General features: G+C 43.8%; 1 long non-coding RNA gene across 1 annotated transcript; it reads right to left on the bottom strand.

Annotated features, from left to right (window-relative positions):
• Positions 1–1,522: 1,522 nt before the first annotated feature.
• On the bottom strand, positions 1,523–9,769 carry LOC135185830 (uncharacterized). Its single transcript, XR_010306646.1, has 3 exons — positions 9,661–9,769; positions 5,238–5,301; positions 1,523–2,148 (listed from the first exon to the last, which is right to left on the bottom strand). It is a non-coding gene; the product is annotated as an uncharacterized LOC135185830 (long non-coding RNA).
• Between the last annotated feature and the right edge of the window lie 5,032 nt (positions 9,770–14,801).

The raw sequence follows: 14,801 nt of genomic DNA, 5'->3' as shown, positions 1-14,801 counted from the left end.
TAAAGGAGTCATCTCTGATTCAGAGTTTTGGGGTGACAAAGCCCATCCATTTCATTGTGGTGAGTGACATCAACACACAGCACCTCAAAATCAGAACCTCTTGGGGTTTGGAATTTAAAACAGAGAAATAATTTTTAAGCTGAGAATTCTTAAGCAGAAAATTATTGGAATGAATAAATGGGATGGATGAAAACTTAGGAAATTAAGTGTCTTCAGTGTTCTTTTACTTTGCACTAAAATGTTCTGGTTACTATAACATATGTTCAGCATGAGAAGCTTAGTATCAAAGCTTCTGTAAAAGCTGGAGAGGTTAATGAGGAAAGACAGCTGTCAGTTCTTGTTCCCCAAAAAGCAGGAAAAACAAAGAACCTGCTAAATAGTTTATTCTTGGCTCCTAAAAAAAAACCCAAGGAACAAGGCCAATTGAGCTGTATGAAATAAAAATTGCCATTGAATCCAGAGAAGTCTTTGAATGCACCTAAACAGAGGTGTTCAAAGGTCAAGTCACTCTGCTGCAGATAAAGATAGAAATGCAGCCCTAAACTAAGCAGAGAGCTGGGCAGCCACGTCACTGTGACAACAGTTATGCTGCAGTCTGTCACACTGAGTAATCTAACAGAGGGCAGAGGGCAGTTTTGGGAGGCATTGTAAATCTTCAGCCAAAGATGTACTCAGTAAAGAGCCTAAGTTTTCAATGTCTCATAAATCACTTCAAAACCATCCTGAAATCAAATGTTAGTGCTACAAATTTGCCACACAAAAGCAACAGAACAATGCAATATGCCACATTTCTTCTATTTGTTTGCCTGGCTTTTATTTATAGCAGCTTTGTTTGCTGGAGTACAGAGCTCACTATCACCCATGTGCAGGGTTCTCCAACAAACCCAACAATCCCAAGAAATCAAGCAGATGCTTGATTTCTTTTCTTTAGAACTGAATGCACTGATGCTTTCACTCCAGTGAATTCATGCCTTCATTCTTATGCCTTCCCAGTATTTTGACATCTTTCTTCAATCACAGGTACCACTGCTATGTACAAGGCTTGCATTCATGTCAGAGGGCATAGCAGAGGTGTTGCCTTCTCCAAACTCAGTATTCTCATTTGTATGTTCAGAATTTTGGATGTAGAGGTTGTATGAAGAGTGAAGAAAGGCTCATGCCCAGCCCAGAAAGCAGCTCTGTGGTGGTGCCTCCTCAGTCATTCCAAGTGGACCATCTTTACTTCCTCAGGTCTGCATCTCTTTCTCAAGTGCCTCAAGGTCTGTGCTTCCCGGTGGGGCCCACCATTCTCTGAGCAGTTTGCTAACAACACAGTGAAGCTCTTTAAAATGCACACCATGTGTGCACAAAACGTCTTCATTTATCAGAGCAGCTCACAGATCAGGCACTATTCAAAAGAGCAGAATGGTGCCAGAACAAGGGTGCCAGCTCACACTGTAGTAAAACTGATTCTCCCTTCAGTCAAAGGCTGGGAATTGAAACCAAAATAGACACAAATGACTCATTTCCAAGTTTTACCTTCCTTTAATGGATGAAATTAAATTACATTTTAATAAAGAAGAATTTTTTAACCTCTTTCCATAAACACAGATTGCATTGACAAATACACTTCCAGCTGCTTCTGAGATGGCTGAAGAGGTGACCACCCACAGCTGCCAGCTGCTGCCCCTGTGACCTGTCCCTGGAAGTGGTCCTCTAGGCATTTCAGTCAGTAAGTCAAGTTCAGTTAAACAGTGTATAGGTGCTGACCAGATCCTTGTCACAGATTTGTCTTGGCAGGGCTATGTAAGGATGGCCAAGCCTCAACTGCCAGACCACTCCAGCACAAGCCTCTTGCATGGATACAGATGTTTTGGCAAACCTCCATGATCATGACACAGTTGGCATTGTCACTGGAGTTAGTTACATCACCCTGTAGTGAAGAACTAGGCTCCCACAGCTGAGCTGAAGCACCTTGGCAATGCAGTAACAGATATTTCTGTCCTGCTGGAGCACACTTGTTGTTTCACTGGTGCTTTTGTATTTAGGAGGTACACATGCTCATCCATTCACACCCATGGAGCAGTCAGGTGTGTCCTAAGGTGGGTAGATAGGATCAGCTTTTTCATCCTGCTGTGACATAATTTCATCCATGTAATGTGGCCCTCCCTGAATAACAGACATGGTTTATAGTAAACAAATTTCTCCTCTCTGCAAGTATGATGTTGAGAAATGCTTGAGCAAAACCAAATAATTTTAATTGGTAGGAGATGTGCTAAGTTACCTTGGTTTAATTATTGAGTAATATAATCAAGTATCAAAACAGATTTCTAAATGTCAGCAATAGTGAGAAAGAAGAAATGAGATTCATACCAAGCCTCCAGCTAGAATCAGAGACTTAGATATTGCCTTTGTGTCCTGAATTTAGCTTTCAGATTACTGATTTATATGAAAACAAACTCTCTTGTGACAAAATGTCTTGGTATTAACCTACTACCTAACAGAGAATGTTGAGAAACAGGAGTTATATCAAATACAGTTTGCAGTTTTAGCTGCTATCATGTAAAACAACTGGTGTACCTCCTTCATAAATAAGTACATGCCAGCTGAGGGCAAAACATGTTCCTTCATTATTATGAAGTTTTCCCAGGCAAATTCAGAAGACAAATGATATGAGAGGTCTGCTTAGGGGAGGAGGGGGGGGAGGCAAACACACAAAACCAGCCCGTCATTGTGAATTTTTTGACATACATGAAGGTTTGAATTTGAAATGGATACAATTGTTTTGATACTGATACCTTTATTTCACAACAAATAAACCTTTTTGCTTGTTTTATCTTTCATAGCTTGTAAGGTTCTTTGAGACCAAATACTTCCTTTTATTTGACTAAAATCACTCAGGCAAAAATGGTTATGCATTGGACAGAATAATTTATGCAATCTATTTTGTGGATAAGCCCTAGCAATGGATTAACATGAATTGGTAGGTTGTTTCTGTGACCCTTATTCCTAGGCACTTATAAATAAATATATTCCCCTGTGGCTTCACTTAGCTTTTGAAAAGTACATTTGTATGCAAATCTGTGAAAAGTCACATGGCAATGTCACCCTTACTACTATCCAAGTTGTGCAGTGCCATAGCAGACTGTAGAGCAGGCTGACAGCTGATGTGTTGGGAGCTCCAGGCCACTTTCAGTAGGGACATACTAAATTAGAGAGCGTAAAAAGCTGGCCTGTGAAGTTCAGAGGACAATTTTGCCATATTTAAGAGATGGACTGTTTAATAACTTCATTCATGATCTGGATGAGGGGATTGAGTCCACCATCAGTAAGTATGCAGACAACACCAAGCTGGGAGCATGTGTCGATGTGTAAGAGGGCAGAAGGGCTCTGCAGAGGGACCTGGACAGGCTGGATAGATGGGCACAGTCCAGTGCCAGGAGTTTTAGTAAGGCCAAGTGCAAAGTTCTGCACTTTGGCCACAACAACCCTATGCAGTGCTACAGGTTGGGGACAGAGTGGCTGGAGAGCAGCCAGGCAGAGAGAGACCTGAGAGTACTGATTGACTGAAGATGAGCCAGCAGTGTGCCCAGGTGGCCAAGAAGGCCAATGGCATCCTGGCCTGGATCAGAAATGGTGTGGCCAGCAGGACCAGGGAAATCATTCTGCCCCTATACTCAGCACTGGTCAGGCCACACCGTAAGTACTGTGCCCAGTTCTGGGCCTCTTAATTTAAGAAAGATGTTGAGGTGCTTGAATGTGTACAGAGAAAGGCACCAAAACTGGTGAGGGGGCTGGTGCACAGCTCTGTGAGGAAAGGCTGAGGGAGCTGGGGTTGTTTAACCTGGAGAAGATGAGGCTCAGGGGTGACCTCATTGCTGTCCCCAACTATCTGAAAAGAGGTTGTAGTCAGGTGGTGTTGGTCTCTTCTCCCAAGCACCCAGTGACAGAACAAGAGGACACAGTCTCAAACTGTGCCAGGGCATGTTTAGGCTGGACATTGGGAAGAAATTCTTCACAGAAAGAGTGATTGGCATCGGAATGGGCTGCCCAGGGAGGTGGTGGAGTCGCCATCCCTGGAGGTGTTTAAAAGGAGGCTGCATGAGGCACTTAGTGCCACGGTTTAGTGAATTAGAAGGGTTAGGTGACAGGTTGGACTCAATGATCCTAGAGGTCTTTGCCAACCAGGTTAATTCTGAATTCTGTGACTGGATGACCTGCTAGGCCTTCCTCTTCATAGCTTCTACTGATATGCGCAATATTCCCTTAGTCATTTGCTAACTGTCACTAATGTTGCTTAAAATAAGTGATGCTCAAACCTAGAACATGCAGGAGTCTGCTGTGTGCCCAGGGAATGGATAGCAGCTCCCAGCCTAACACTAGTGTGTGATGGCCAGTGGTGACAATTAGAGAATGCACTGGGTTGTAATGGAACTTCAGAGGTCATTTAGTCCAACCCCCTGCAGTCAGCAGAGACATCCCCAACTAGATCATGTTGCTTGGTCCCATCATGCTTTGAACATGTCCCAGGAATGTCCCCTGTGGCCAGCCTGTTCCAGTATTCCACCACTCATAGTAAAGAATCTGTTCCTGATGACAATGCTGAAAGGTAGCAGGGTTGTGACTGACTCACTGCTACTTTAACCAACAACCACATGGCTTTCAAATAGCTGCAGCAACTTAAGCTACAGGCTTGTGTTTCAGGTTGAGGTAGTTTACATCCATCACAGAACTGTAATGGAAAATCACTTTATAGCAATTTTATTGTTCTAATGGACTGTTACAGCATAGGCTACTGTAAATAACACTCAGAGAGTAACTGAATGAGGCTTTTTCAGTTATGAAGGTATAATATCATTGAATGAGATACCTTCTGCCAGATTTGCTCCAGTTTTCCTAATGCAGAATAAGAAAGGATTTGAATACTCAAGTCTTGTGTCTGAAATGAGATAAGGAGCCTTTCAGGCCAAACAATATGAATAATTAAAAATTAGAGATATTAGCCATTTGAGCAAAGATATTCAGCCCTTTTTTTTTTTTTTTTGACAGCACATTTTTCTTCCATGGGAAACTAAAAGAGTTTTCAAAAGACAACCTGTTTCACCGAGTGTGTAGGATAAAGAAGACTTGCCCTTTTTGCCTGTCTGATGATAGATGGCATGCACTGGGTAATTAACGGGTCAATACTCTATTTCAACCTGCTAAAAGTCCAGTGGGTGGCCAACAGCAGTACCAACATCAGGATTTTTCTTTCTTACCTAAAGGAGTATCTGGCAAAGATTGGTGGCTGTAGTCCAGAGTTTTCTGTGATTTTTTTGGCCACTGTGAGAAAAAGAGAGAAAAATGGTTCTTAAGTCCAAGCCTATGTCCTGTGTAGGAAGTGTCTACTTTTTTTCAATCCATCCTACAACAGCATAAACCTAAACAATCTGCATCTCATCATAGTTCCTTTGGACCTGTGTTTCCTCTCTTCTCCTTTCACATCTGTACATCCCCTTCTCTCTGCCACCTGAAAACCTCTCCACTACCTTTTGTCCTGGAACTCATCATACCATTGCATTCCAGGTGCCAGGGGACAGGATCTCTCTGTACAACCCATCACAGGGGTACTCAAAAGTGTGCTCTAAAGAACACAAATCCAGAGAGAACCCCTTTGCCCCTGCAGTGCACAGTGACACACCATCACCATAGCTAAATTCCTCAGCAGATGTATCTTAACTCTTCAAAACTCTACTGGGAATATGCAAATATATTGCTTCTAGAACCAAATGTTGCCAGGTTTTCTTAGGAAGAGCAGGAGGGATGGTGCTGAAACTGCTCCATTCAAAATCCAGAGCTACTGTGTGTTTACCACTTGGCTGAAATATTTGTTTGAATTCAGTAGGAAGCATTTCTTCTTGTTCCATCTCAAGATTTCCTGAAGAGGCACAATAAAGTCTGAAATATGTGCTAGTGTGAAATTATGACTGAGAAAGGCACCGGCAACTGAAAGCAAAGCATTTCAAAGGGAAACAACAACAAATATCACATACAGCAGAGTCAGGTGTTTGCATCTTCCACGTGAAACAGCATTTTGATCCTTTTTGCAGTTATGACAGCATTTGTTTGTTTGTTTTTCTTACACGGTTAGAGTGAGGAGTTAGGGTTAGAATTAGGGGTTAGGGTTAGAGCTATGATTAGCAGTTAGAGTTAGGTTAGGGGTTGGTTTTAGGATTAGGGGATAGAACTAGGTTAGAGTTTAGGGTTAGATTTAGGGTTAGGGCTAGCATTAGGGTTTAGGGTTGGGGTTAGTGCTAGGGTTAGGATTAGGGTCAGGGGTCAGCATTAGGGGTTGGGGTTAGGTTTAGATCTGGGGTTATGAGACACTTTCCAATTGCTATAAAAACTTGGATAGGCTCCACTTTATACACCAGAGAAATTCTAGAAAGTACTAAGATGTTAGAGAGCCAAGGGTCAGACATTTATACAGAATTGGTGCAAGCTCAGTTAACCCACTTCACAGACAGAATTAAAGAATGTTAGAAACATTTTTGGTACTAAGTAGATATTTATTACATGGCAGTGTTTAATAATCCTCCCCCTTCCTGACCAGGAAAATCCTGTGGGTTTTTCGTGGTGATGACCAAATAAATAAGAATGTTCCCAGCTAATGGTGGCATATAATATCCTGACATATAATAGCTGAGCATAGCAGGAAGCTGCCATCAGTAATTTACATATTCACTTCTAATTGTGCCTGTGCATCATCAAGATTGTTCATACTTGGATTTGCTGTCCTTTGAATCAAGTAATTTTCCAGTGCCATATATTCACTTTCACTGCAGGTTACTTTCATTAGTGGTAATTAAAGGACAATTTTTACTGCATTATGCTACAGGAAACAATAAGTGGTTGCTGAGATTGATTAATGCCTAAACTATGTTCGAGACATGAAATCAATCTCATGGGTACAAGAGATGGTTCCTGTTATGTAATGAAAAGTAACAGGAAATAAAACCCCTATTTATTCTGAATAGCCAGTGCCTACCCTTTAAATTCTGCTGGATTGCTCTAAATGGCCTGATTTATTTTTAAATGTTCCCAACAGAGAATAGCCTCAGTCTGTGTATAATGACTTTTTACCCTCATTATCTGCACAGGCTACATTTGGGCTCTGACTGGGACAATGCCAAGGAGGATGTCAATGTTATCTTAGTGTGGAAGTGATGTTCTAGTAGGCAACTGCATCTGGGGGCTGCTGTGCATCCAATCCTATTCCTTCTGCCTTTAGTGCCTTTTGAAGATACTCCTTTTCTAATACTGCTCAACCCCCCAGACTCAATATTGCTCTGTGCTGAAGCTTCCCTGTGAGCTGGAACAGACCCAATCACTGTAATGTGCTTTTACTTGCTCAAAAAAAAACCCCCAAACTATTATGCTGTGCCTTATTCTGCTCTCCAAATATTGTGCTGAAAAATACTATCTCTGCAGAATTGCTGTCAAATATTTATTGTCATTGGGAAAATTGCACTCTTTCTGCAGTAACAGGATGTTATCATTTAATTATTTTTTTTTCTTTTCTCCTTTCTGATGGAAAGCTGTGATTCAATGCAGTATATATTTAAATGCAAAAGAGGCACACCAATTAATCAGTGGAGAATACAAATGCTTTTAATCTGCATTTAAAAAAAAACCCACCCCAAACTGTAGGGTTGAGGAAAATACCAATCTTTTAAATCGAAAGCATAAACAAGTAATTCCTATTCATGCTCACATGTCCTCAAGTAGAATGAAAAATGGCAATTGTGCAATTAAATTATCTTCACGACAATATATTCTTTTAAGCTAAGAACAGCTTAATGAGTCTTCAAGGGTTTTTTAGCATCAAGATGGATTTTTATTCAGCATAAAATTTTTGATTTACAAAAAGCCAAAAATCCATCAAGATAGATCGAATGTTAGCACTGAAACACTGAGAACTGAAAACACAAATATTTACTGCTCTCTGGTTTTTACTGTCCCGTTAAAGTACAGAAGCATAGTACTAAAGATTGAAATTAAAGTAGGCTAGAAATTGTAATTTGGTATTGCAATGAGTGTGGACTAATCAATTTTGAAGTGTGTATGTATAGGGTTAACACTCCTGGGGGAGTGACCCTGAACCTGACCCTAGGGGTCTTGGCCCCTCCTCAGGGGTGGGCCACACTCCAGGTGATGGTTAGCCCACTCCCCCCCACTTCCTGTGGTATAAAAGACAGGAGTTCTCCTGTCTCTTTCTCTTTTCGCCCTCTTGCTCACTACCTGCGTTCATGACCGCACACACACACTGATACTGTATACCAGCCACGAGGCAGAGACACCATCACACTACTCGGGTTGTATCCATCCCTGTTTTGTATTTTGCTGTTTTCCCTTCCTTATCCTTTGTAAACTCCCCTACCTCCAATCCCTTTTTCTAAGTTATTGTTAAACTTTTCCTTTTTAACTTCCAAATCGAGTGAGATTGATTTATTGGGGGTGTCCCTACCTCTTATCTCTCTCCCTGTCTTTCGGGGAAAGGAGGGGGAGGAGGGGAGGGCACTCTATAAACTCTATAAATTCTATAAATTGTCATTGGGTCTACCAAATTTATAAGAGTCTCTGGGAACCTGCATTTGAACCCAAGACAGTGTATAAACTAGATGACAGTATTATTACAGGCAGCTGTCCACTATCTGGGATCACAGAAGCCTGAGAACTGAAGTAGAACAGGAAAAAAAAGCATAGTAGGAATGCTCCAAGGAACACCAAACACTTCACTTCTGTATATAGTAAATATAGTCCTGCAGAGTTTATTAACTCTGGGTTTGGCACTAGCCAGGGGTCTTAAGACATGATCTGTGGTGTTGCATGAATTTGCAAAGCTATCTTAGGTTCCACATCTCAAAGGAGGAGTTTTGCGCCTGATGACCCTGCAAATAATGTCACCCTGCTAAGCCTGGGGTGGCTTCAGAATTCTGTGTTATTCTCACAGCCTTTCTCAAGTGTTGCAAAACAGAACAGAAACGGTGCTAATGATGTGTTCAGACTTCAAAACATTTCCCAAGAGTCCTGCTGGAGGCACTCACTCCAGAGGGCTAAGCAAGTGTCCATTGCTGACACAGGACATCCACCTTTCAGTGCCTGCTTTCAAGTCAGGAGACTTGCTTTTGGATCTCCTATTATCCTTGTCACTGCTGATTATCCAAGTGCTACTTTTTCCTGGGCAAGGTGTCTCTGTCTGCTTTTGACCAGAAGCTCTATACAGGGTGAAAAGCCTTTCCCCAAGAAAAGCTGTATTTCATATATACATATCAAAGAAAGTTTTCCATTGCAAAGGGAGGCTTGGCATCCTCCAACAAACATCAGGAAATTCCAGCCAGCCATCTTATAAGTGGGACAAAGCTGCAGGGATCTATTCAGAAAGCTGACTTTCACTCAGTGCCTACCCCTTGAACTTCTTTTCATATTTAAAGTAACTCCCAAAGCCATTAAATAAAAGAAGGCCAAAAAACATTTGCTAATGAAAAGAATTACTGCCAGAAATCTACCTACTGCTTGAAGTAGTTGCTTTAAAGTCAGCCCTTCCTCAAAACGTTTTTAGTACAAAAATAGTCTAGCCTCATTTGTTATGGGTGTAAGAAGAAAGCCATCTTGTCATTTGTCACACAATACTCACATTACCTGGTTTAGGGCTAGGAAGAAAGAAACAGGTTTTCCTGAGGTTCTGCAGATGTATATATCTGCATCTCCAGAGTCTGGATTCTCCACTTCTCCCATGCTCTTAGGGCAGTGGATGACTCCTCTGCCTTGGCAGTATTCTTAGAGACTAATAAGATAAATCTACTTTGTGATGAGAAGGTGGTGGTGATGGCAGCAGGGAGGACCTAGATCTGGAGCTGGAAACAAGATATGGGTAGAATTTTTTGATGCAGTGAAAATGGAAGGGCAAAGTCAGGAGGCAACCTGGTGTTGAGAGGCTGAGTTGAGAAAGATGAAAGATATCAAAATGAAAGACATCAGTGGAACAAGGGATCAAGCAGAACATGGGAGAACAACCAAGACGACAGACAGAGAAAAGGGAGGTGAGACAAAAGGAGGGACTGCTGATGCCAAAACACCGTTGAAGAGCAAAGATAAGCATGCAGGAAGGACGAAGAGGAGAGACTTTCATGAAAAATAATGCCGAGCCAAAAGGCAAATCCTGCAAGTGAAAATGTATTAGAGGAGAAAGGTCACATCAAAATACAGTAGAAGTAAGTATTTTTGCATGGTTCTTATCTTGTGCATTCTCAAAGCACCAATTTTGAACCTTATTATTTTTTGCTCTCCAGCAGCTCTGGCTGCCTAGCAATGCCTGGCTGGCGTGTGCTGGCTCTGCTGTGCTGTGCTGTGCTCACTGGCTGCCTAGCAACTGGCAGGGGGGTGCAACGGGGTGCCCGAGGATGCAGCCCTACCCTAAACACCCTTGCTCCACCGCAAGGCAGGAGGGACCATCTCCAAACCTTGCAGATGTGTTGAAAACCTTAGAAATATTAATTAGGGAGAAGGGCACACAAAGGTCCCCATGAGAGTGCAAAGAGCCTGACAAATGGTTCCTGAGAGGTGGGAACAGCCTCATTCATCTCTGCAATACTCAGACACTCTGTGATGGGAAGTGAAATATCAATATGGTTAATTATTCAGGTTCTCAAGTAAGGCTCTATGGGCAGGATCTAGAGCACAGGAAAGCAAATCAAGACAGTTCTGTACCTTCTTGAGCAGCTACTTCTAATTTGGTGTAGGAAATACCTAAAAGGCAACTTTTGGTCCCAGAAGAAAAAAAAAATCACTGTTCTAGTATGAAGTATTCACCCAGGACTGTCCCAGCACAGGCACACTTGTGTAACTGTATCACTGTAATCAACAGAAAAATTCTTATAAGAGCATGGGAGTTGGCATTTGGCAGTATAGTTGATGTGGCTGATCTGAACAGGCCCTGTGTCCTCTGTGCTGCCAGCTGCCCTCTCAAATCCCTCATCTCCCTTTCCACTGCACTGTCAAAAGTGCTCATGAGGCTAAACAGCCAGTTTGGGAATTGATCCAGCTGAGAAACAGTCCAGCATAAAATGAAGAGTTATTTTCCCACCAACTCTAGTGAAGCAAGTACAGCTCCCAAGAGAAAAGCAAAGACACATGTCAATCTACAGACGAGGAAAAGGAATTGACAGTTACAGAGTTACACAAATTGCAGTGCAGAAGAGGTTGTTTTGATGCTGCTACTTTGATGCTGCTCTAAACAAGTGTATTTCGAATATAACCAGAGTTTCCCCCCTCAGTTAAAAATTCACTATGTCACTAAGAAGTGTATAAGCACATTTCACTCTGTACATGATCTCATTTGGGGAATTGTTTGGGTAAAGATGAAAAGCATCATTATATTTTTTTCTGCTATCAGTTCTGCCTCCCTGGCCAGGAAAACATTCATTGCCATCTCTCTTGTGCACTTGAAGTATCTTAAGTTAGTTAACTTTTCCTTTGAGTTGTTTATTGTCTAGAGCACTGGTTAAGTATGATAGCTAGAAAAAAAACCCCAACCCTAACAAACAACAAAATAATTTCTAAAGAAAAACCCAGTGAATGCAGTTCAGATGCACACTAGTGTCTTCAGCAAATGTCAGCTCATGTCCATGGTTTATTTGCTCTGGCTCAGTGCTGGTTCTGCAGCTTTTTCATAGCTACCCATACATCCACTGTGCTTTCAGGTACTTGGGTATCTCTCAGTGTATCACAGTATCACCAAGGTTGGAAGAGACCTCACAGATCATCAAGTCCAACCCTTTACCACAGAGCCCAAGGCTAGACCATGGCACCAAGTGCCACGTCCAACCTTGCCTTGAACAGCCCCAGGGACGGCGACTCCACCACCTCCCCGGGCAGCCCATTCCAGTGTCCAATGACTCTCTCAGTGAAGAACTTTCTCCTCACCTCAAGCCTAAATTTCCCCTGGTGCAGCCTGAGGCTGTGTCCTCTTGTTCTGGTGCTGGCCACCTGAGAGAAGAGAGCAACCTCCTCCTGGCCACAACCACCCCTCAGGTAGTTGTAGACAGCAATAAGGTCACCCCTGAGCCTCCTCTTCTCCAGGCTAACCAATCCCAGCTCCCTCAGCCTCTCCTTGTAGGGCTGTGCTCAAGGCCTCTCACCAGCCTCGTCGCCCTTCTCTGGACACACCATGCACACATATGGAGCCAGCTTGGGTCATGCATCTCAGTCAATAAACGCTCCAAGAACTTCAGACATGAGAAGGCACTGAAGTGGTGCTGCAGGAGGTCATTGTGAAAGCAGGAGGACTAGCACGGGGCAGGAGCTAATAAGGCCTGCTGATCTAATCAGAATCCCCAGCACTTTTTGAATTGTGTAACCCTCATGACTGCTGTGGTTGTATGGCACTAAGTCAGAAAGTTCTGCCGGGGATGACTTAGCTCATCTCGGAGCCGGTTTGGGTGTTTCTGCACCTATCCGGGTGTACCCTCCAGCCGTGGGGCTAACACTCGGCTTTACCTGCGAGGCCGAGTCCCAGCTGCCACACGGTGGCGCTCTCCGACTCGGTCTGCCGACGTCTTGGCTGCGGCCGCATTTTGACGTCGAGTTGGTAGCTTTTTGGGTTGTGCAAGGTCTTTTGGGTCGAGATCCATCGGAGGGAAAGAGACTGTAAGCCCTCATGGACCTTTAGGTCTACTGCTTGAGGCGGCTGCGTTTCCTGGGAGCCAGCACTGCCCCACTCAGCTGCTGCCCTGCCTTCTTGTAGGACTGGCTTGCCCACCGAAGTGAGGCACAATGTATTTAGCAGAGCACAGAGCACTGATTTTTCTCATACTAAAAAACAGCTGACATGCAAGGCCCCACGCATCTGCTGTCTCTTGGTACAGGGGCAGCAATAACATTTTAAGGAGAGCTGAAAACTCTTGTGCTATGTTTGTGGAAGTGAACAGCTTCCACAAAGTCCGTCTATGATCTCTAGGCAACCAGAGACTCATCCAAGCCAATGGGTGTTAATCAACTTCAAGCCAGACTGAATAATCAGATTTGTCTTTGCATTAATGATAGCTGGAAACAAGGAGAAGTCAGTGCCCAAGAATGGTTTCTGATCATACTTGCTCTGGGACCTATTAAAAGCCTATCTATATCTCAATACTCTTGCAGGTCAAAATTAATTATTTGACACTAAAAGGGCACTTGGAATCCAAAATAAAATGGTTTATTGGAAATTACATGCTGACCTAAAGAGGGCTATTGAACCCACTGTGAAAATAATTTTGCTAAGCTGCCAAATGAATGAACCATCAGAAGATCTCAACGTCGATGCATTTCTGTCCCACAGCGAGTGTAGTGAATGTACCAGCTCCTTCCTCTGCTGTCCCACACAGCACTCAAATACCTCTCAGCACCTGTCCAGCTGTTCCCAGCCAATGGGTGGTTGTGTGCCAGGAAGGTGGCTGCAACTCCAGCTGCAAACATCTTCCCAGGCTCACCTGCCCTTCCCTTACACAGTTCTAGAATGAGAGCTAGACTTGGCTCACCTCAGAGTCAGACCTCCTCTCTCCACCTTGGTTTGCAGGCATACCACAGGATGTTGACCAGAAGTTTTCAGTTTTGCCTCCAGAGGACATGCAAAATCCCACACAATTATGCAGTGATGAGGCAGTCTGCTCATACTATGAAGTGTTTAACCTTTTTTTTCTTCTTCCCTTAAAAGTGGCTTCTCACCACTCTGTGTTTCACTGGCACTACTAAAATGCAAGGACTAAGTACATATGGACGGACAGCACACAAAGCCAAGGCATGAGTGACAGGCCTTGGCGACAGCTTCTTATGGGACTCATTGCAAGGGCAGGCTTGGACATCCCAGCATAGAAGCCACCTGCTATTATTGGCTTTTCTTCTGCTATGAGCATAGGAACAGGGTTTTGCTTACAAAAAAACCTCACCACATGCAAGAAAAGAATGCACTAAATAATCACCAGTCCCTATAGAATCAACCAGGTTGGAAGAGAGCTCCAAGCTCATCCAGTCCAACCTAGCACCCAGCCCTGTCCAGTCAACCAGACCATGGCACCAAGTGCCTCATCCAGGCTCTTCTTGAACACCTCTAGGGACGGCAACTCCACCACCTCACCACACCTAACAATCAAGACTCTGAACGGTGATTGTCCATTGAGAGGTAAAAGAATAGCAAGAAAAAAAATACTCTCCTCAGCTAAATATTTTAAGTTGCTCTTACGAAATTAAAGCCATGACAAATGCTTATTGTCGATTCCTTCTGGGCAGGCCTTTGCAAAGACCTACGTTCAGTATCTCTCCCTCCACCTCGGGATAATCTCTTGGCAAAGGATTAATTGCTGCTAATCGGGATGAAGTCTACCAATTTTAGTGTCATTTTACAAGTTCCTAACCTGACAAGAGGCTGGATAACCGGGGCACCGCGCCCTTCCCAGAGCCTTCTGGCTTCTCCGGAGAGGCACAGCCTTAGGGCAGCACTGCTGGGGTTAATGCTTTCTTTGAGGCGGGCAGGTGAAGGACACAGGCGTCTCCCTCGGTCTGCAGGCGCGCAGAAAGCCGGTCCGACAGCCTTGCCGTCGTCCTCCGGCCACAGAGGCAGGCGGGGGCGGTGGCCACCGGGAACCGCCATCTCCGCGCCATGGAGGCCGCCTGCTCCTGTTCGCTGCGCGCAGGCGCTGTGCGCGGCGCTGCCTACAGCTCCCGGGCTGCTCTGCAAAGCGGGGGTGGAGTTTTTAATCGTTATGCCTTTTTTTCCCCCTCCCCGCGGAGGGGGAAGGATGGGTGGG

This window comes from Pogoniulus pusillus, chromosome 23 (genome assembly GCF_015220805.1).
Source record: "Pogoniulus pusillus isolate bPogPus1 chromosome 23, bPogPus1.pri, whole genome shotgun sequence".
NCBI classification, from domain to species: Eukaryota; Metazoa; Chordata; class Aves; order Piciformes; family Lybiidae; genus Pogoniulus; species Pogoniulus pusillus.
The sequence above is the reverse complement of the archived record's forward strand: the minus strand, read 5'-3'. Positions and strand labels throughout refer to the sequence as shown.